The following is a 21,484-nucleotide window of genomic DNA, read 5'->3' as shown; positions in this document are numbered from 1 at the left end:
CATCTGGTCGTACTATTGCATCGAATTTGTACGCGCCATCAGACAGACAACCCTATTAACAGATTTCCAAAGCCGGTTGCTGTTACATCTCCCTGGACAATTCGTGTCCACGTCCTCAGTAAATTGAATGGACATAATGACATTTAACACGTCACAAGTGCTACCCATACTGAGAAACTGTAAGTTGTAAACTTGGGGAGGTACTCTGTCGACTGACACGTGTAGTTGCCTTTTGAATCTACGGAGGTACTTTTGGAAAACCTTGTACTTGCATTCTAGTCTTCAGTCAGCAAACTTCATAAATTGACACAGAATATGTTTTACATACGGCAACAGATTTCTCAATTTGAGATTCGGTGGCTAATTGCTTCTATCCCACGACGTGTACGAAAGTGTATTCATACTTTTGAGTGTCACACCTCGTAATTATGTTGACGATGAACATCAGTTTAGAATGGAATGAAAGTTCCATCACTTAACTCCGTCTTGTGACGGACACCTTCACGAAGTTTGGTGAATATTGGACTGGTTTATTTATTTATCGTGTGGCTTACAGAATTATATTTTAAAGGTACATACAATTAAGTTGATATAAGGTAAAGTGATATGAATCAGAACAAGCAGGTACATCTATATGTACGTATGTATAGGTAATAAATAAAGCTGGAGGAACGGCAGTAGATAAAAGAAGTTGAGAGATCCATTTTCCACCATAGCTGGATGTCCGAAGACTCATACCAGTTAAATGCTGTAGGTGTTGCGTCTGGAAGGTCTTTCGTCCCAATGTTCCGCAGCCACATTTGTCGTGATCAGTAATTCCCGCCTTGTGTAGCGTTGTTTTGGTCACAGCATGGTCAATTCTGATACGATTGAGGAAGCTCCGTATGTTTCTTGGTTGACTCACACTCGGGGCTGGATGGTCGGATCTATGTCGCCCAACTTCTGATGACGATGGAGGACGTCCACCGTTTTTTCGTTCATCTCTTAGACTATAGCTTTCTGCGGCGAGTTGGCCAGTGTTCACCCAGATTAGATCTCTAGATTTTAATCTAGTGTTTGATAAGTTGTTCAATGTATCACGAATAGGTAAGTCTGTGGATCTATTGAGTTTCATTCATTCATGTGTTATTGATTGTTGTCGTCGGAGATTTGGAGGGGCAATATTGGCCAGTACTGACAGCCGTGGTGTTGGTGTGGATGTAACAGTTATTGTCACGATCCTCGTCGCATCATTTAGATGAATATCCATTTTGCTGACATGTCTATTTCTATTAAAAAAAAAAAAAAAACCGTCCGAACAGGCCTTAAAGACCCAACGCTGCCGACCGGCCGCCATGTCATCCTCAGTCCTTAGGCCTCACCGGGTGCGGATACGGAGGGGCATGTGGTCAGCACACCACTCTCCTAGCCGTTGTCGGTTTTCGTGACCGGTGTCGCTACTTCTGTCAAGTAGGTCCTCAGTTGGCCTGACAAGGGCCGAATGCACCCCGCTTGCCAACATCGCTCGGCAGACTCGGACGGTGATCCATCAAAGTGCTGGCCAAGCCCGACAGCGCTTAACGCCTGTGATCTGACGGGGAACGTTGTTACAACTGCGGCAACGCCGTTGGCTCTACTCCAAAGAGGAGAAGAGTTTTCGGCTACACGGTATAGAAATGCTTATGCTGTAGTTCTCAAGGTGTTTGCATTAGATCCCCAGCTAGCACCAGGCAGTTTCTTTAATTTGTTATTTCTCGATTTTAGCTTGTGTCCTGTTAGTTCTAGGTGTTTCCTAAATGTCAGAAATCTGTCGAAAGTCACACCAAAACATCTGAGGTGTTGACTATGTCGTAATTTTTTGTTGCGGAAGAATACCTTCAGTTCTCTATAGGCCATTCTATTGGTAAAGTGGAATGAGATGACTACTATTTTACTAGGATTCGGGCAAAGTCTCCTCTTTTGATAACGCTGGTCGACCTTTCCTAGTTCAGCAGTAAGTGTTTGTTCACCTTCTTCGAAAGAGAGTGCTTTGAGTTGCAATCGCTAGGTCACTGGCGCAGATAAACTGTCAGAATGAGTGGTGACTACGTCGCTGGTGTACAAGTTTAATAAAAATGGAGCTAGACAGAACCCTGTGGAAGATCGTTCTTTGTGGTATATTGGACTGATGCATAGTTCAGGAGAAAAATGGTTCAAATGGCTCTGAGCACTATGAGACTTAACATCTGAGGTCATCAGTCCGCTAGAGCTTAGAACTACGTAAACCTAACTAACCTAAGGACATCACACACATTCATGCCCGAGACAGGATTCGACTCTGCGACCTTAATGGCCGCGCGTTTCCAGACTGTAGCGCCTAGAACCGCTAGGCCACATCGGCCGGCCTCAAGAGATATAGCGCCATAAACGCTGAGCTGTGTGAAAACGAAACTGCACGGCGAAATTTGCTTACGTCAAGGACAACACACTCATCCATGCCCGAGGGATGAATCTAACCTCCGACAGGGGGAGCCGCGCGAACCGTGGCAAGGCGCCGATTCCGAATAAAACATGTTTACAAATACGTTTGAAATATATTAAACACACGTGAAATATATGTGAGTTGTGTGTAACTGGGCAACTCCTTAATCCCTGAACAGTTTTCATGCAAACTTTGTACACATGTTACTTACTATTTGGAAGGAAGTACTGTTGGGGTGAAAACGTGCAGAGGGAAGGAGGGAGGAGGAGATGGATAGACAGAGAAGGAGAAGGAGGAAATGGACACAGATATGAGAGAAGAAGAGATAAACCGAGAGAAGGTGGGAGGGAAATGGAAGGAGAAAGGAAGAGGCGAGCGATGGACAGAAGAGAGGGGTGAAGGAGATGGACAAAGAGAGAGAGAGAGATAGAGAGGGAGAGAGAGAGAGAGAGAGAGAGAGAGAGAGAGCGAGCGAGTGGGCAGGACGAGGTAGACAGAGAGAGTGGGAAGGGTGAGATGAGTAGAGATGGGGTTGGTGGGGGAGATGGACAAAGAGAGGGCGAGGAAAAATAAAAGAAGTGAGGAGGAGGCACAGGGTATGGGAGGAGACGAACAGAGGGAGAAAGAGCAAATGGACACAGGGAGGAGGAGCAGAAGGACAGAGACGCGCAGTAGGAAATAGGTGGAGAGAGGAGGAAGAGGAGATGGACTAACAGAATAGGAATAAATACATACCCAGATATTGCTGGGTACTCAGCTGGTATTCTTATAACATTTCCTATCACGTTAGACGTTATCTTGGTCTGTGTACTCAGACAATCTAATGCGGAAAATTATGTCTGCAACCGCACCACTTGATCCATGATAGCCACTGACACTGACAATTCAAGGATAGCTGTGATTTTGTGGAAGTTTATTTTGAAGAAAATTTTCGTCTACGAGTCTTATTTTATTATGATACTTATCACTCAGGTGCATGTTACATTGCAAGTCTGTTCTAACTGTAGCTAAGCATCCTGCACTGAAGTATTATAAATTGATACTGTGATGTCTGACCTTTAAAGAGAAGGTCCTAACCCGGCCATAATGCTACTTTTCATCGATTTTAAAAGAGGAACTTTCCACTTTTAGCATCACACCATTAAGTGCATACTGGTGCGTTTAAAACTATGTTCGGTGTAACATATTGTCATTTCTCTGAAGACAGTTAACACTTACCCTGGGGTAAATAATAGCGTCTAGCAGCCACATTCACTGTTCAGGCCCTCGTGCTATCCTAGCCGCCTATTGAAAATGCCTTCTCTAGACACTCCTATCTTACAGGAATTGAACATCTATGTTCGCCGGCCGTGGTGGCCGAGCGGTTCTAGGCGCTTCAGTCCGGAACCGCGCGATCGCTACGGTCGCAGGTTCGAATCCTGCCTCGGGCATGGATGTGTGTGATGTCCTTAGGTTAGTTAGGTTTAAGTAGTTCTAAGTTCTAGGGGACTGATAACCTCCGATGTTGAGTCCCATAGTGCTCAGAGCCATTTGAGCCATCTATGTTCACAAGGCTGCATGTACGCATTACTGTTTATACGAATAGTCAAGGTATCCTATCGCACCTTGACTGGTTTGTTAAATCACACGACCTTATTCCCATAGAAAACCTCTCTGAATATTTGGATCAGCGGATGAAGCGTAGCAATCAACATCCCCGCAATATCAGCGAGTGGTCTCACCTGGATATGGTACACGTGAAGAAACTTGTCGACTCCCTTCCTGTTCGAACTGCATCAAGGCCAGAGGTGGTGTGATGTCTCCTTGGCTTGATTTATTGTTGTCCCATGCAGAACGTAACCTGACCAGTCATTGCCATTGAAAGTTAAGTGTTTGGTAGTTAGTCTGATATACAGTTGCGAAAACGTCGATGTGTCAAGTGAGCTTCCGAGTGCGTTGTTCTGGAAGCATGAGGTTAGTGACGCCGCGCTCCTCAGAAGGCGCGTCACGTCAAGCAGTGGGCACCACGTGACGTGTATGTGTGTGTGTGTGTGTGTGTGTGATGGGACGCGCAGCGCCGTTTCTTCAGTTCGGCTGTGGCTGCGCCGAGCTGAGGACGTAGGGTGCGCGACTGCTCTCTGCTGGCCGGTAAGCAAAGCTCACCTAGCCACGCTGCGCTTCAAAACTTGCATGCGACTACTCCAACTACTCCGTGCAGCGTTCCACATCTACATACACAGTGTGCAAGCCACAACGGTGTGCGCAGCAGAGGGCACTAAGCATTGTGTTACTCGCGGAAACCAAGTTGATACCCGGCGCAGCAGCTGAGAGAAGTCACCTTTAATGGCTTTCTGCATTTACGGCCCCTCCCATCAGTCACCACAATGATTGTCAATTTAGTTCGCGCGAACAGCGGTTTCTTCCCATCTAATCGTGATGGAACGTGTGAAGAATCACCGCTTATGTGAGAGTACTCGCGCTGTAATTGGTCTGACCTTGTCCTTGCGGTCGCTACGGGAGTGACAGAAATGGGCTGAAATGTATTTCTAGATTCTTCATTTAATGCTGGTTAATGAAACTTTCGAAGTAGGTTGTCTCGGGATAGATTTGTGCTTCTTCGGGCATGTCAATTCACGTTTTCCATAACTTCTGTGACTTTTTCACGTGAATCAAACAACCGTTTGACGATTCGTGCTGCCCTAGTTTTAAATACGTTCAATATTCGCTATTGGCCTTGCTTGATACGAGTCCCACACACCCGAGCACCACTCTAGGATGGGATACGCAAGTGTTTTGTATACATTTTTCCAGTATTCTGTTAATGAAATGACGTCTACTCTCTGCTTTACCTGTGAGAGCCCACGTGATCATTCCACTTCACAGCCCTACCCTACCATCCCCGTATATACACATTCCATCAAGAAATTTGTCAGAAAAAAAATTGCAGAACTCTTTCAGTGAACACTAGACGGAGAAACGATATGCACTTCGGAGTAGTTGAGAAGTTTTTCTCTGTAATGTGTTACTTATTCTTAAACGCGCTCACAATTTTATCGTATTTTTACTTCTTTAATTCTTTTACTTATAAATTTTGCAATTAGCATTCTGTAAGCAATATACCGACTCGTTCCATAACAAAGTAGCTCTGCCTTGCTTGGTCCCACGGAACCTGTGGATAAATAAACAAATAAATATTTGTATGAGTTGACTGATTCCAACTCTGACTCATCGATATTGTAGTGATATTATTTTTTTGCGTTCTGTGAAGTGCACACATTTTTCATTTTTTACAGCAAGATGCCAATCTCTGCATCACTTTGAAATCTTGTATGGATATAAGTGGATATTCGTACCTTTTTTTTTTGGATAGTCCTTTAGTTTGGATACCTGCATCATGTGGAAAACGTCTTGAAGTAACATTCATTGCGACACTTTCCCTTTCATAAACTTTGTCCAGTCCCCCGGAGGGAGAAGTCTGTTAACGTAAAGAAAGAAGAGTGCGCAAGAATTACCGGCAGTAAGTGTTCACAGCTTGCTTTTTTTAAATCTAATGCTGGATACCAACTACACCATACATTTCTATTCATATTTAATGTGTGTTTCAACGCTAAATTGGTTAGCGGATAAATGAATTCAGAGGTTCGGTTTTCGAACCCTGGTTGGGCATATGTTTATTCCTGGCCTTTGACATGACCTTTATCTCTAGCACAGATCTGCCTGTGTGAAAAACGTCAAGTTGCTTCTTGGTTCTGATTCCTCGTAAAATTGTATCTCTTTCTGTTACTGGCTGGTAAGTCTTTTCGTAGGTTAGAGGAAAGCAGCCTATATCCTCCAATAAATCCATTTCTAGTAAAGCACTGTGGCACGCAGAGTTGGAAAACAGCTGTACTTTATTTAATAAGTCACAACGCGGTTCGAGCAGTAGCTTAGCTCATCATCAGGTGAGCATTCAGACGACATCAGCACTTAATTACATTCTGTCAATAGCACACATTTCCTACCATTAACGATGTACAGCGGGCTGCATCCTGTCAGCGATAATGTTGTGCTCTTGGAGCATATGAGATTTTCTCTACGTCATGTTATATCACATAACTTAGTTTGAAGTATAATGTAGTTCATTCTTGGATGGCTATCCGCCGAGGAACTCACAATGGAAATGAGCTGAAATTGTACATAGTGTAACATCGCACATGTGTTATTGATTTATCCATTACAATCGCATAATTAATCGCTAGTATCAAACGGAATTTAAAATATAGGTGTTTCATATTCCCCTGATGCCTTCCGCAGACAATTTTCACCAAAGGTGGCATTCTCACTTCGTCATGCTACGGATTTTACACTGAAAATCAGATTTTTAATGTAGCCCATTTACTGAACTGTAGAAAATTCTGCATTCTGTAGAAGACAGTCTACAACTATCTACTTCTTGTCAAGTCAGACAACGACTTGTTTATCATCATCATTGACATTCTACAGAAATAGAATACATGTACTGAAGCGTGCTTCGAAGTATCATTATTCCTTCTCCTAGCTAATGATTACCGTGTATCGCAACACATATCACCAGGAATTTTAGTGAGAACTGATGTCGTTTCATTTACTTTATTTCAAAGTGTCTCGTGCAATGTTCCATACAATCAAGTAAAAGATTCAGAAACAGGAGGTGAAATAAACGTTGTGGCTACTTTATACATAGGAAATGAACGTAGTGAAATTCTTAAAAGTAATCCAGAACGAGATTTTCACTCTGCAGCGAAGTGTGCGCTGATAGGAAACTTCCTGGCAGATTAAAACTGTGTGCCGGACTGAGACTCGAACTCGGGACCTTTGCCTTTCGTGGGCAAGTGCTCTACCATCTGAGCTACCCAAGCACGACTCACGCCCCTTCTCACAGCTGTACTTCTGCCAGTACCTCGTCTCCTACCTTTCAAACTTTACAGAAGCTCTCCTGCGAACCAAGCAGAACTAGCACTTCTGAAAGAAAGGATATTCCGGAGACATGGCTTAGCCACAGCCTGGGGGATGTTTCCAGAATGAGATTTTCACTCTGCAGCGGAGCGTGCGCTGCACACTGGGCGTGAGTCTTGCTTGGGTAGCTGAGATGGTAGAGCACTTGCCTGCGAAAGGCAAAGGTGCCGATTTCGAGTCTCGGTCCGGCACACAGTCTTAATCTGCCAGGAAGTTTCTCTTAAAAGTAATATTTGAACACTTTTGAAGAATATAAAGACAGTGAACACGTGTCATTAAAAGTTAAACTTCCCCACGAAAGGAACCAATCACGTGATAAAATCAAACCGATTGTAAATGTATCATTAAATACTTCTTTCACAAAGTCTAATGAATTTGTACATACTCATGAGCCAAAGCGTTATGACCACGGTCCAACGCGAGATGGGATGCCGCCTGGCGACGTTTCAGACACTTGACACGATAAGAAAAGTACACTGGTGTACGAAACTTAAAGAGGAAAGTAACTTGCACGTGATGTGTCGCTGTCAAGTAAATTAGCTCGGTGAAACTTGGATCATACGTAGAAAGAACTGCTACTGTGTAGTACACAAGTAAAGTGAAAGAATTGCGCAATGGCACTTTTATTCAAAGATAGAAATTACAATGAAGACAACGCGTTTCATGATGGTCCCCATGGACATAACAAACGACTGGACATGGTACTTAACAGGGTGTGTGGATACCACGGACAGCAAAGCACGCTCTGCAACGTACTCTCATATTGTCCACAAAGTTGGGGAGGAGTTCTTGTGGTAGTGCGTTCCAATATTTCAGGAGCGTGGTTCACGACTGCTGGACGGTCGTTGTTGCACGTGGACGCGCTGCAATACCTCTCCCCAAAGCATCCCCAGATGGGGTTGAAGTCGGGGGATCGGACAGGCCAGTCCATTCGCCGAATGTCCTCTAGTTCTAAGAGGTCGTCCACGTGTGCAGTCTGATACGGTCGCGCATTGTCACTCCATAAGGATGGGCCGAATGCAGCTTTGAAGGAATGGGGAAGGAGTATAGTGTCGCAAAAATTTGACCGGTGAGCGTAATGTGTTAAATATTTCGTGGTCAGTACACTTGTGCAGTATTATACCTCCTCCCCCCTCCTGCTCGCAACATAACATCTGAACCACCAAACCGATCATCTTCGACAATGTTCCTGGATGCATTACGTGTTTTCACCTCTTGCCGTTCGAGGGTACATCCAGCACTGTCGGACACGATTATTTTGGTGGTCTAGATGCTATGATGTGAGGAGGCATAATGATGCATGGGTTTACAGACCTTCTGAACTTTGTTACACTCACTAGTCAACATTATTGCGGCACTGTATTCCTTCCCTACGTGCATCTTGTCTGGGGTGGATTTGGTCCTGGCTACATTTTAATGGATGACAATGAGCGACCGCATCGAACAGCGCAGGTGGAGCAGGTCCTGGAACTAGAGGATATTCGGCGACTGGACTGGCTTACCCGTTCCCCCAACTTAAATCCCATCGAGCACGTATGGGATGCGTTGAGGAGAGGTACTGGAGCACGTCCACATGTACCAACGACCATCCAACAGTTGGCAACGGCGCTGTTGGAGGAATGGAACGCACTGACACAAGAAATCTTCCACAACCTTGTGGGCAGAATGGAAGCACGTTGCAAGCATGCATTGCCGTCCGCATTAATCACGCATCACATTAGGAACCATGTCCCACAGTTTGTAATGTCCTTGGGCCATCTTGAGTCGCGGTGACTTCAGTGTAATTATTTTATTGGAATAAAAGTCTCATTTTCGTTCGTCCCATTACGTTTTCCTTTCAATTACCTTTTGTACTACGCTGTCGCAGTTTTTTTTTATGTATGCTCAAAGTTTCATCGAGCTATGTCACTTGGTAGTGATACATCGTGTGAAATTTACTGTCGTCCTTAAGTCTTGCTCACCAGTGTATAAACGAATGAAGAATCATTCTAGCACCGATACGGCTCGCAAATGGGGAATTCACTGACATAAGCGACTTTGACAAAGGACAGACTGTTATGGCCCCATAGCAGGGAACGAGAATCTCAGAAACAGCGAAATTGTAACTGTTCGTGAGTACTGTTATGAGCATCTATGGAAACCGGTTACAGGACGGCGATACCACGAGTAGGCGACGAGGTGTTGGATGTCCACGTCTCATCATAAAACGTTCACAACGAAGGCTTACTCGTTCTGTAAAGCTGAATAGACGGCGATCTGTGGGAGATGTGGCGATAAAGTACAAAGCTTGTGCAGGCACGAATGTTTCAGAGCACATCATTCAGCGGAAGTTGTTCAACATGGGGCAACGTAGCAGATGAGCCTTCCGTGTTCCCATGTTTATCCAAATACACCGACACTAATGACTGCACTGGGTGTTGGATCATCAAGCCTGAACCGTGGATCAGTCGAAACGTATCCCCTGTTCGAATGAATCACGAATCTTGTTACACCAGATCGGTAATCGAGTCTGCATACGCCGTCATGCAGTCGAACAGCCGCCCGAAACATGCACCGCGCCACGGACGCTGCTGGTGGATACAGTATTGTGCTATGCAGCACATTCACCTGGAGCTCCAAGGGACCTGTGAGAGTAATCGTAGCCACCACAGCAGATGTGGACTACGTGAACATTAGTGCGGGCCACCTTCTACCTTTTCGTGCACAATGTCCTCTCCGACGCCGACTGTATCTTCCAGCAGGATAACTGGTCGTGTCACACGGCAAAAAATCTCGATACAGTGCTTTGATGAGCACTATAGTGGATTCAAGTTGTTGTTTTGGCCACCAAATTTTACTTGGTCGGAGCCCAGTGGAACGCATCGGGGATTTTTTTGGCCGCATGCTCCGCGCTCACAAACAACCGGCCCAGTATTTGTAGGGAATACATGACCTGTGCGTAGACTTCTGTGCAAGAAACTCCCGAAACCTATCAAGGATAGTCGAATCCGTATCACGCAGAATAATTGCTGTATTGCGTTCCAAAGGTGGACAAACAAGATGTTAAGCATGTTGCCACATTTGGGCTATTCAGTTTATGTTTACGTTTTGATAATACAAAGAACTTGAACTGAGCGGTTTGAAGAGTCATCAACGATTTTGAGTTCTTCGTTGTTTTATCCTTTCCTTTTTTATATCTGATGCACTACGATGTAAAATGCATGATGTCGTCTTTAGATGCACTTTCATTAAACTTTAACAGAAGTTTCGTTTTGTTGGTAACCAGGTAGGCAATTTTTAATCTATTAATGGAGATTATTTCGTTCCGCTTAAGAGCAGAACTAGGAAACCATGGGTTATGAGGTGCAGAATATGTAGCTGGATAGCCCAGCCACACGCTCCTATAAAGTTAGTGTCCTCATTACATATCGACGACCATTCTTCTTTCGCAATAACTGCAAGCCATCAACAGTAATCACAATGCGAGTCTTTGCACGCGTTTGGTAACCTGGTCTCTGGATTCTTACGCCGATGTGTCTCTGTACCCACTGAAAACGGGTTCATTAACGAAGATTTTTCGAACTCGTATGATGTCTTAAATGTCCTGTGATAGATAGTACGTAGTTTTCCCGTGAGCTGCTCCTTTTAATGGAAAAGCGATTCAAAATCTGAGGGCTGAACAACGACCGACGGAGCCACGCCAGTTGGGAAATAATGGGAGAGACAGACAGACAGACAGACAGACAGACAGAAAGACAAATGACTAAACGTATCGTGGAACAGACTAGAATGGAAGGCTTAAAATGAAATAAAGATAGGCAGGACATGTAACCAGGCGAACTGATGGTAGATGGGCTGAGGATGTTCTTTCTTAGATTCCAAGATTAGGCTCAAGCTGGTTGGATGACGTAAGAAAACGTGCAGGGGCTAAGTTGATGGGTAAGTCGAAAGATCGTAATGCACGAAGTAGTGTGGAAGAGGGCTCAAAACGACAAACCCGGCTTGCCCGGGTATTCGCTGGCCGATGTGGCCGAGCGGTTCTAGGCGCTTCAGTCTGGAACCGCGCGGCCGCAGGTTCGATTCCTGCCTCGGGCATGGATGTGTGTGCTGTCCTTAGGTTAGTTAGGTTTAAGTAGTTCTAAGTTCTAGGGGCTGATGACCTTAGATGTTAAGTCCCATAGTGCTCAGAGCCGTTTGAACCATTTTTTGAACCCGGGTATTCATTTTGCCATATATTATGGTTCATATGGGTCTGAGCACTATGGGACTTAACTTCTGAGGTCGTCAGTCCCCTAGAACTTAGAACTACTTAAACCTAACTAACCTAAGGGCATCACACACATCCATGCCCGAGGCAGGATTCGAACCTGCGACGTAGCGGTCGCGCGGTTCCAGACTGAAGCGTCTAGAACCGCTCGGCCACACCGGGCGGCTATTCATTTTGCCAATTTGGTATTAGAAACAGGAGGAAATAAATACGTTACACAAAAATGAACTGTGTTTGTAGTAAACTTACATATGGGTGTATGTGAAAACACCTTTGAAATTATTAAAATCATATAAAGAAATGTGCATAATCTACAAATGTGTAAGTACAGTATCCCGGACAGTTTCTCTACTCTGGGCGCAGCTGTTTCGCGTGTCTGCAACGTGTTTTTGTAAACATCTGTATAGCAAGGCCTCTTCATAGCTCTATGGACGACTGTTGGTTTGGGCCTACAGCCGTTTGCCCTTTGCAACTGAAAGTCGTCAAAAGTGCTGCCACGTGTCAGGGATTGGTTGGGTGGTTGGTTGGTTTGGAGGAGGGGACCAAACAATGAGGTCGTCGGTCCCTGTCAAGCGTTTCTGTAAGTTGACTCGACTGTAGAAGTGGCATAGTATCAAAGAATAACGGTATTAAAACTTCGTGCATGATGCGGCATTTTTTCACGCTCTTAATTGTTTATGACGTCATATCCCCTGAACTATGGTAGGCGGGTGGCTCTTACTCCCACAGCACAGTTCGGTTGACTGGTCGAATGATTTAGGAAGAGATGTGGAACATACACTGATACGTACCGTAAATACATTTATATGTATCGATATTGTTCCGTTGATTCCATCGAAAAAGAGGTCCTACAGCGCAAGGCGTGAGTCAAATTAAGCAACTAAAATTCCAGTTCAAATGATTCAAATGGCTCTGAGCACTATGGGACTCAACATCTGTGGTCATAAGTCCCCTAGAACTTAGAACTACTTAAACCTAACTAACCTAAGGACATCAGACACATCCATGCCCGAGGTAGGACTCGAACCTGCGACCGTAGCGGTCACGTAGTTCCAGACTGAAGCGCCTTTAACCACACGGCCACACCGGCCGGCCTAAAATTCCAGTACTCATCCACAATGTCACGTACAAAATATAAAGAAGCAGTCGTTTTTCAGAGGTAATATTTTTCTGTCTTATCCTAACCTGCCTCTGTTACGTTTTAATACTTAAAAATAAGGAATAAATCGATTTCATGTATTTTCCAAGGCTTACTTTCATGAACGGTTGCGTTAACGTTACCGCTACATTTTATAATAGCAGAGAGCAAGCTGGCTTCTATTAGCATGAAAGGGCCAACACCGAGAGAATAGCACTACATTATCTGCTGGAATGTAAGCTATGATTATGGATGAGTTCATTGATTTTTTTTTAGAATTTACTGATATATTTTTATTGCCATTTCATATTACTGTAAAATAACCTAGAGGTCTTTCACATATCTACTTCACTATATTTAATTAAGGCAACGGTGGAATATATGGTTGACAGAAGAAGAGTTGGAGGCGGTATGTTAGTCTTGATAACTGAACACTCTTCTAAAAACGAACACACACACACACACACACACACACACACACACACACACACACACGGCACAAAGAGGGCTCTGTCCCTGCTGATATCTATCTGGGCGTTGACTGTTAAGGTTTGAAACGTTTTTCTTTTTCTTTTTTTAGATGCTGCATCGAATACTATAGCAATTTGTCTCGACCTTGAAAAATTTGTACTCATGAAGTGTTTGACTACTGAACAGAATCGTCAGCTCCTTATCTGTTGCTGTAGGTAATTCTTGTCCTCCTTTTGTAAAATGGTATTTGTTTTCGCTGGTGCTAGTAGAGGAAGAGAGCTGGTGTTCCATTATTATCAAAAACATTAAAGGCGGAGCTGGAGTTCGCTTCGACAAAGCTGTAAGAAAAAATCAGTCGTGTGTTTGTTAAAGAAACCATCCCGCGATATTAGCCTGGATTACTCCACGGAATGTAGAGGTACATGAATGAGGACGCTGTGGAAGGTAACTGAGCCACCCACCTCTGTTCATAACCGGTGCGCTTTCTCGCTTAGCAGAATCTACTAATTATAGTGGCAGTACTTTAGTCTTATATCTAATAACCATGCTTGTAATTAAGTCCTGGTACATTTTCTACGTTCTTCTGCTATATATTTCATTTCGGTGGCTATTACAATTTTACGAGCAGGTCTGCTTAGTAAATTTTATTAACTACCGTGGCCTCTAACCTTTAAAGCGCAGTAAGTTGAAACCGTTCCAGTCTGTACTTGTTAGTTAAGATATCCCTTCTCTCGTCCCTACCTGGAAGACAATAATTTATTACCTCTCAGATGCCGGGTTACCCATATAGATCCCGCTGTGTCGTAGGAAATTTACACGGTCGTAGGAAATGTACACGACTTTGACCTCTAGAAATGTATATGAGGGGACCGACGACCATAGCTTAGCTTTAGGCTTATTTGTAAAAAGGAATTTCATCTCACGGTGCTTAATAATGTAATCTGCACGAAAACAAGGGAACAAGTGAGCTGAGGAAGTTGTTAAGACATGGGACTCTTGTAAGTGGCGATCAAAAACTTTCTATTCGAAGGCCGTACAGTCCAGAATCGGTATGCCAATCAGGCAAAATCTCCATGAACATGTGACATGTTCGCCTTCCTTTCTTCGTTTGTTGTCCTCGGTGTCGAAGTACTGCGCTGCTGCACTGGCTGAAAAATGGGTTGTGGATGTACAACACTGACTACTTTAAATGATGTAGCCGACAGGTGCACATTTGCGTTTCACAGTACTTTAATTTCACTGCTCACAACCCCCAAATAATACTCAGTTATATATGACCAGGGCACTATTGTTTAAACTTTCCATAAGCTTCATACTACTACAGTAGTTTACTACAGAGCGTCTACGAGCAGTAAAAAAACATAACCACAAAGTTCACAGTTCTTGAAGAATGGAAAGGTAGTATGGAGCAGACACTGTCATTGTTTTAACGCATGGCCTAATTGTGTTACACTTATTTCACAGTTAAGTTGAAGCATTGTTGTTGTTCTAATCAACACAGAATTCTCGTCTGAAACTCGGACGTGGACTGACTGTCCATCGGGCCCTTGTATATCCTCACAATAATAGGTGCTGAAACTACACATTGTTCAAAGTTAAATTTACAGAAATTACATTTAAAACTTAACTCATTAAATTAACTGAATACATCGAAAAATTCCATCTTTTTTACAGTTTCTCCTACTACGAGAGTTAAGCCGAATTATTTGTTTAAATTATCAACTTAACAAATGTAGTTACGCAAACAATACTTTTGACAAAACCGTTGATTACTTTGGAATTAATTAAGGCCTGGATTTCCTAACATGTTTTCGAATAGAGTCAAATAAATACTTGAAGAATGCTAGTGTTTCGCCTTCCAAACGTTTATAATTATTATAGAATTTATATTTGTTTAAACGTCAACAATAGAATTTAAGTTACGAAACGATCACTGATTTCACCCTATAATGAAAGTATCAACTAGGAATAGTCGAAATAAATTAGAAAATCAATTACATCCATAAAACTAAGCACAAAATTAGATCTGGTGTTGTGTTCTTTAAAACTGAGAGCCAAGCTTTCTCTTTTATGGAAATGCAGATTATATTCACGTATGTTAATGGTTATTAGTTAAAAGTGAAAAAAAACGAATTTAAGGAGGCAGATGGCTAAACAATGCTTTTTTAAGTGACCGAAGGCGTGATAATCCCGTGGGGAGAGAGATCAGGGCGACAGGGCACGTGCTCAAGTGTCTCCCGCTTGAGCTAGAGTAACTTCTGCGTTTCGGCAATATGGGGACGTGCGGTATGATGAAACAGCACCCCTTGTTGCAGTTTTCCCGGAGTGTTTCACCTTAATTGCACGCCATAATTTCTCCAGCGTTGCGCAATACCGTTCCCCAGTTGTGGAGGCACCAGGTTCCTTGAAATCGATAAGCAATAGGCCCCGGCAATCAAAGAACAGGGTGAAGATCACCTTCCCAGCACATGGCTGGCTCTTGATCTTCTTCGTGGTTTTCGACAGACATGCTGCTCCGTACACATTCTTCATTCTCCGGTGGATGTCTACTGGTATTCGTCTTTCTGCAGCCGAGAAAAGGATAGCAGGACTTTGGTCCTGTTTGGACGCCTTTGGTAATAACGTCGCCGTAGTTCACATTTCCGCATCGACCGCATGCTCGTCGGAAAGACACGAATATCACACTAGTCCCTTGCCTATGTGCCGGTGCTTATATACCCACATCGGAGTCTCGCTACGTTGCATATAGGCTGCAGCAACTTCCTCAAACGGATACTTTTTGATCGCCCTTTATATTAGGAGGGATTTAGGCATCGTATAGTTCTCCAAAAATATCTTGAATCGACTGACGGGATGGTCCATTAAATAAGACAGTTGGTAATTCTCCATTCCTATTCAATTCACCTTGCACGACCCCAATCTTCCTTCCAAAAAAACAAAAGCTTACGATATCTGTTAATACGATGTCTCAGACTAATCGGCGCAAGTCGGACCACCCTGAGAAAAACTTCACTTATCTCTTACCTTAACACTTCGAATTAATTTGACTGGCGTAGAACGGCCAGATCTATAGATCTATAAACTTCTGTCAGATCTATAAACTTTTGCCCTTTTTCAGAAAGTCTAGTGGCTTTTCAACATCTTACTTATTAACATCCAGAATATCCTCGAAGTCTACTACGAACAGCGAAGATGTGTTACAATTTATCTGCTGTCGAAGCTATCTATTATCTGAATGCATTCATTCTCAAACAAATAGTTCAGGATTATGATTTGTGCGTAAGTTATTAGAATTTCTCGGTAAATTAATTTCATTTACGTTTTTAATGAAGATACATCAGAGACAAACGTGACTAAAATAATCAAGCAAATCAGCTGTCACGTAGAGTATAATCATGAAATTGCTAGTGTATAGGTTGTATATTGACTAGCGGTAAGTAAAGTGGTCCTGGTACTCTGACATAATTAATCGTTGCCCTCCAAAACACTGACTAAGAAAGTCATTAGGTACAAAATTCAACAAAAGTCACAGTCAATTACATTGAAAGTGTATGATGAAACATCTGACAAAGATCGACAGATCAAAACTTGGCAGGATTGGTTAAAGGGTCTGGGACTTGATTCTAATAAATGCGTACCAGTGCAAACGATTATAATCGAGAATTTGCACCGTGACAGCTGAAATGTTAGTGTATACGTTTGCACCTGTGGCTGGAGTTGGAAACATATTGATCATATAATCTGCAAGCAAGTCTTCAGAATGGAACTTAAAGTTATTAAAACTCAGTAAAAATGAATTTGACTGTCCCTACGACTCGTTTAACTGTCGTGGCTAATCGCACATTTTATGTTACTGCAGATGGAGACTGAAATGGCTGTGAAATCAGTCATAGGTCACATCTGCGACAAAGTTCAACTCAGCTGAAAAATGTTCTAAGTCCCCAACTCATCTGCTTAGAGGTGTCTGACTGCTCAGCTGACGTGCGGGGAAGAAGGCTGGCAGTGGGGAGCCGCGGAGGTGGGGAGCCCTAGGGATGAAGTTATTCTCATCTGTCCTCTTCCAGAAAGGAATACTCGTATCTTCGCCACGTTATCTCGAGTGGCTAACTACGCATATTCCAAGCGCCGACCGGTAAAATGCTTTAAAAGAAGCTGATTCCCTCTCTGATTATGATGTCAGGCAGAACCAGCAACATGCTCCCTAACACTTATCGCTGAAAAGCTGTGTCCTTCTGTCTCTCTCTGGCTCTTTCTGTGCTCAGTGAGGTCGTTTCTCGGCAGTAGTGTCGAGTCTCTCTCTCTCTCTCTCTCTCTCTCTAACTTCTAATTTATTTGTGTTTGCCAGTCCTGATAGCTCTTACATTGCGTCAAACGTTCGGTTTTTGTAGGCTCTGAGTTCAGCGGCATCTCACGCCCTCAAAGGTGACTAAACTATGAGTTCTCACTCCACTTTTTTATCTTATCTATGGCGGGCAGTGCATTTCGTAGAAAGCCCTATTTTCTACTTTATGTTCTCTAAAGCTCCCTGCCAGACCTCCCCTATACTAAGGAAAATCACATCTGTATTGTAACTTCAGTGACCGGTGTCCAACAACAGTTCCTCAAAGGCCGATTGATTGAGTGGCAGCGATCTGTGCAGCTGGTGGCTAGTGCCTTCTGGGGATTCTCCAGGTTTCAGGCTCCCCTGCCTGACAAATGTAAACTGCTGTGCGCCCCTACGCTTGCAGCTCCCCATAATATGCTTCCAGAGTGGCCTCTCATTTAAGTTAATCGTGGAATTACGTACCGAAATAGAAAATACGTTAATAGAGCACTGAAATCACTGCTACTGATACACACCTCATTTATCAGAGGTTATTAATTATTCTGGTTTGATTAGTTCTTTTAACTCTAATTTATATCAGTTACTGGATAGTTTTTGCAAAAATGTTCACGTAAAAAATTAAATACGACTTTCTGGGACAGCAGGATGAAAGCGCTTGCCGAAATAAAAATGTCAAAATACCTAATAAACTGGACAACGATTTCAATTTAAGCAAGGCTTCTTAGCGCTCAGTTTGTCAAGATCACGTCGGCCACCTCTTTCATTCTGGAAAACGCTTAGATAATGTGTATTTTAAGGAATTGCGAAGTGGGATCTGAAAAGTAAATAAACAACAAATGAGCATTAAAAGAAGTAGCTGGAGCAGAGGGTCGAACATGGCTGTAAATAGCGCCACAATAACAACAATACGTCACAGTCTGGATGGAATCCAAGCATCGAGTAAAGACAGCATAATAACACAGTTCACAACACCTGAAGAAAATGGTTATCGAAATATCATGCAGAAAACTGAAATTAACAACTCAGCTGACACTGAAAAGTGTACTGCTAATTAATATTTTCCTTTCCATTGTCCTCAATTACAGCTAATGCCTGAAGTTTCATAAATTACCACTAGCGAAACAACGATTTTACATGTTATTTTAGATACCTGACATGAACTTTTTTGTGTAATACTGGTTTTGTAAATTGTGATGACTAAACTTTATATATGTAAGTTGTTATTATCTCAGCCTGCAAAGCATCGTTGTAGAACGGTACTACGTTGTTCGTATTAACGAGATAAATTTTACAATGCACGTCGTCATGGTTACTTCGTGGTCGCTTCCACAATCCTGACTTCGCTAGGCGAAAACTTACAGAATAACATGCTTCGGGATTTTGTGATCGGGCTAATGACCTCCAAATGTTGTAATACTAAGCTATGAATAGTTCACGTTTTCCAGGTGAAAAAATAATAATTATTATTATTTGACCTGTACAATCTGCATAGTTTCCAGCAACAGTGGAATGCGAAACTGTTCGTCAGAACACCTTCATTGTTTGAACAATTCGTTGTCGTAACTATTAGTCGCGAATAAAAACTTCGTTGCACGTTTGCTTAACGTTCTAAGACTTAGAAATAGATGTCACTGAACCTATTCTCCTTTGTACAACTTGAATTACGCATGTTTCTCTGTATAGAATACTTGTTGAGAAAAGAAAATATGTTGACATAGCATGAAATGTTCATGTATGGCACAGAATTAACAGTTTTTAATAAGCAGGCCTATGGAGGCACGAAATCTTCAATTTGAGAATGAACTTTTGATTGAAATTACAATCGCTGTGACTGGGGTAAAGCGAATAGTCAGTGAACGGTAAAGTATAGTCTTTCAAAAAGAAAGCAAGGTTTTTTTTATCATAGTGCATGGGTGAAATAAGGGACTGCTTTGCTTCCCTTACTTGGTCATGATTTTTAATCCGATAATAATGAGGTTCTTTAGTGTCACTGTTTGTACTAGCGGCAAACGGAAGGAATCCCTATGATGTTACTAAAGAAATGATTTACATCTACATCCATACTCCGCAAGCCACCTGACGGTGTGTGGCGGAGGGTACCTTGAGTACCTCTATCGGTTCTCCCTTCTATTCCAGTCTCGTATTGTTCGTGGAAAGAAAGATTGTCGGTATGCCTCTGTATGGGCTCTAATCTCTCTGATTTTATCCTCTAGGTCTTTTCGCGAGATATACGTAGGAGGGAGCAATATACTGCTTGACTGAAAACAGAACGCAGCATGTCATTCTCAATGGAGACAAATCTTCCGAAGTAAGAGCGATTCAGGTGTGCCGCTGGGGAGTGTCGTAGGACCGTTGATATTCACAATATACACTCCTGGAAATTGAAATAAGAACAGCGTGAATTCATTGTCCCAGGAAGGGGAAACTTTATTGACACATTCCTGGGGTCAGATACATCACATGATCACACTGACAGAACCACAGGCACATAGACACAGGCAACAGAGCATGCACAATGTCGGCACTAGTACAGTGTATATCCACCTTTCGCAGCAATGCAGGCTGCTATTCTCCCATGGAGACGATCGTAGAGATGCTGGATGTAGTCCTGTGGAACGGCTTGCCATGCCATTTCCACCTGGCGCCTCAGTTGGACCAGCGTTCGTGCTGCACGTGCAGACCGCGTGAGACGACGCTTCATCCAGTCCTAAACATGCTCAATGGGGGACAGATCCGGAGATCTTGCTGGCCAGGGTAGTTGACTTACACCTTCTAGAGCACGTTGGGTGGCACGGGATACATGCGGACGTGCATTGTCCTGTTGGAACAGCAAGTTCCCTTGCCGGTCTAGGAATGGTAGAACGATGGGTTCGATGACGGTTTGGATGTACCGTGCACTATTCAGTGTCCCCTCGACGATCACCAGTGGTGTACGGCCAGTGTAGGAGATCGCTCCCCACACCATGATGCCGGGTGTTGGCCCTGTGTGCCTCGGTCGTATGCAGTCCTGATTGTGGCGCTCACCTGCACGGCGCCAAACACGCATACGACCATCATTGGCACCAAGGCAGAAGCGACTCTCATCGCTGAAGACGACACGTCTCCATTTGTCCCTCCATTCACGCCTGTCGCGACACCACTGGAGGCGGGCTGCACGATGTTGGGGCGTGAGCGGAAGACGGCCTAACGGTGTGCGGGACCGCAGCCCAGCTTCATGGAGACGGTTGCGAATGGTCCTCGCCGATACCCCAGGAGCAACAGTGTCCCTAATTTGCTGGGAAGTGGCGGTGCGGTCCCCTACGGCACTGCGTAGGATCCTACGGTCTTGGCGTGCATCCGTGCGTCGCTGCGGTCCGGTCCCAGGTCGACGGGCACGTGCACCTTCCGTCGACCACTGGCGACAACATCGATGTACTGTGGAGACCTCACGCCCCACGTGTTGAGCAATTCGGCGGTACGTCCACCCGGCCTCCCGCATGCCCACTATACGCCCTCGCTCAAAGTCCGTCAACTGCACATACGGTTCACGTCCACGCTATCGCGGCATGCTACCAGTGTTAAAGACTGCGATGGAGCTCCGTATGCCACGGCAAACTGGCTGACACTGACGGCGGCGGTGCACAAATGCTGCGCATCTAGCGCCATTCGACGGCCAACACCGCGGTTCCTGGTGTGTCCGCTGTGCCGTGCGTGTGATCATTGCTTGTACAGCCCTCTCGCAGTGTCCGGAGCAAGTATGGTGGGTATGACACACCGGTGTCAATGTGTTCTTTTTTCCATTTCCAGGAGTGTATATGTAAATGACCTTGTGGATAACATCAGAAGTTCACTGAGGCTTTCTACGGATGATGCTGTAGTATATCGAGAGGTCGTAACAATGGAAAACTGCAGGAGGATCTGCAGCGATTTGAC

The 21,484-nt window shown here is 43.9% G+C and overlaps 1 protein-coding gene across 1 annotated transcript in view; it reads left to right on the top strand.

Annotated features, from left to right (window-relative positions):
• The first annotated feature begins 4,458 nt into the window (after window positions 1-4,458).
• Window positions 4,459-21,484, top strand: part of LOC126191347 (lipid storage droplets surface-binding protein 1) — a 188,067-nt gene continuing 171,041 nt past the window's right edge. The window contains exon 1 of the mRNA XM_049932190.1: window positions 4,459-4,567. The gene's annotated coding sequence lies outside the window, so the exon portion shown is untranslated. The remainder of the gene's footprint in view (window positions 4,568-21,484) is intronic.

The sequence above is a fragment of the Schistocerca cancellata genome, chromosome 1, assembly GCF_023864275.1.
Source record: "Schistocerca cancellata isolate TAMUIC-IGC-003103 chromosome 1, iqSchCanc2.1, whole genome shotgun sequence".
NCBI lineage: Eukaryota > Metazoa > Arthropoda > Insecta > Orthoptera > Acrididae > Schistocerca > Schistocerca cancellata.
This window is presented reverse-complemented; position numbering and strand designations above follow the sequence as displayed.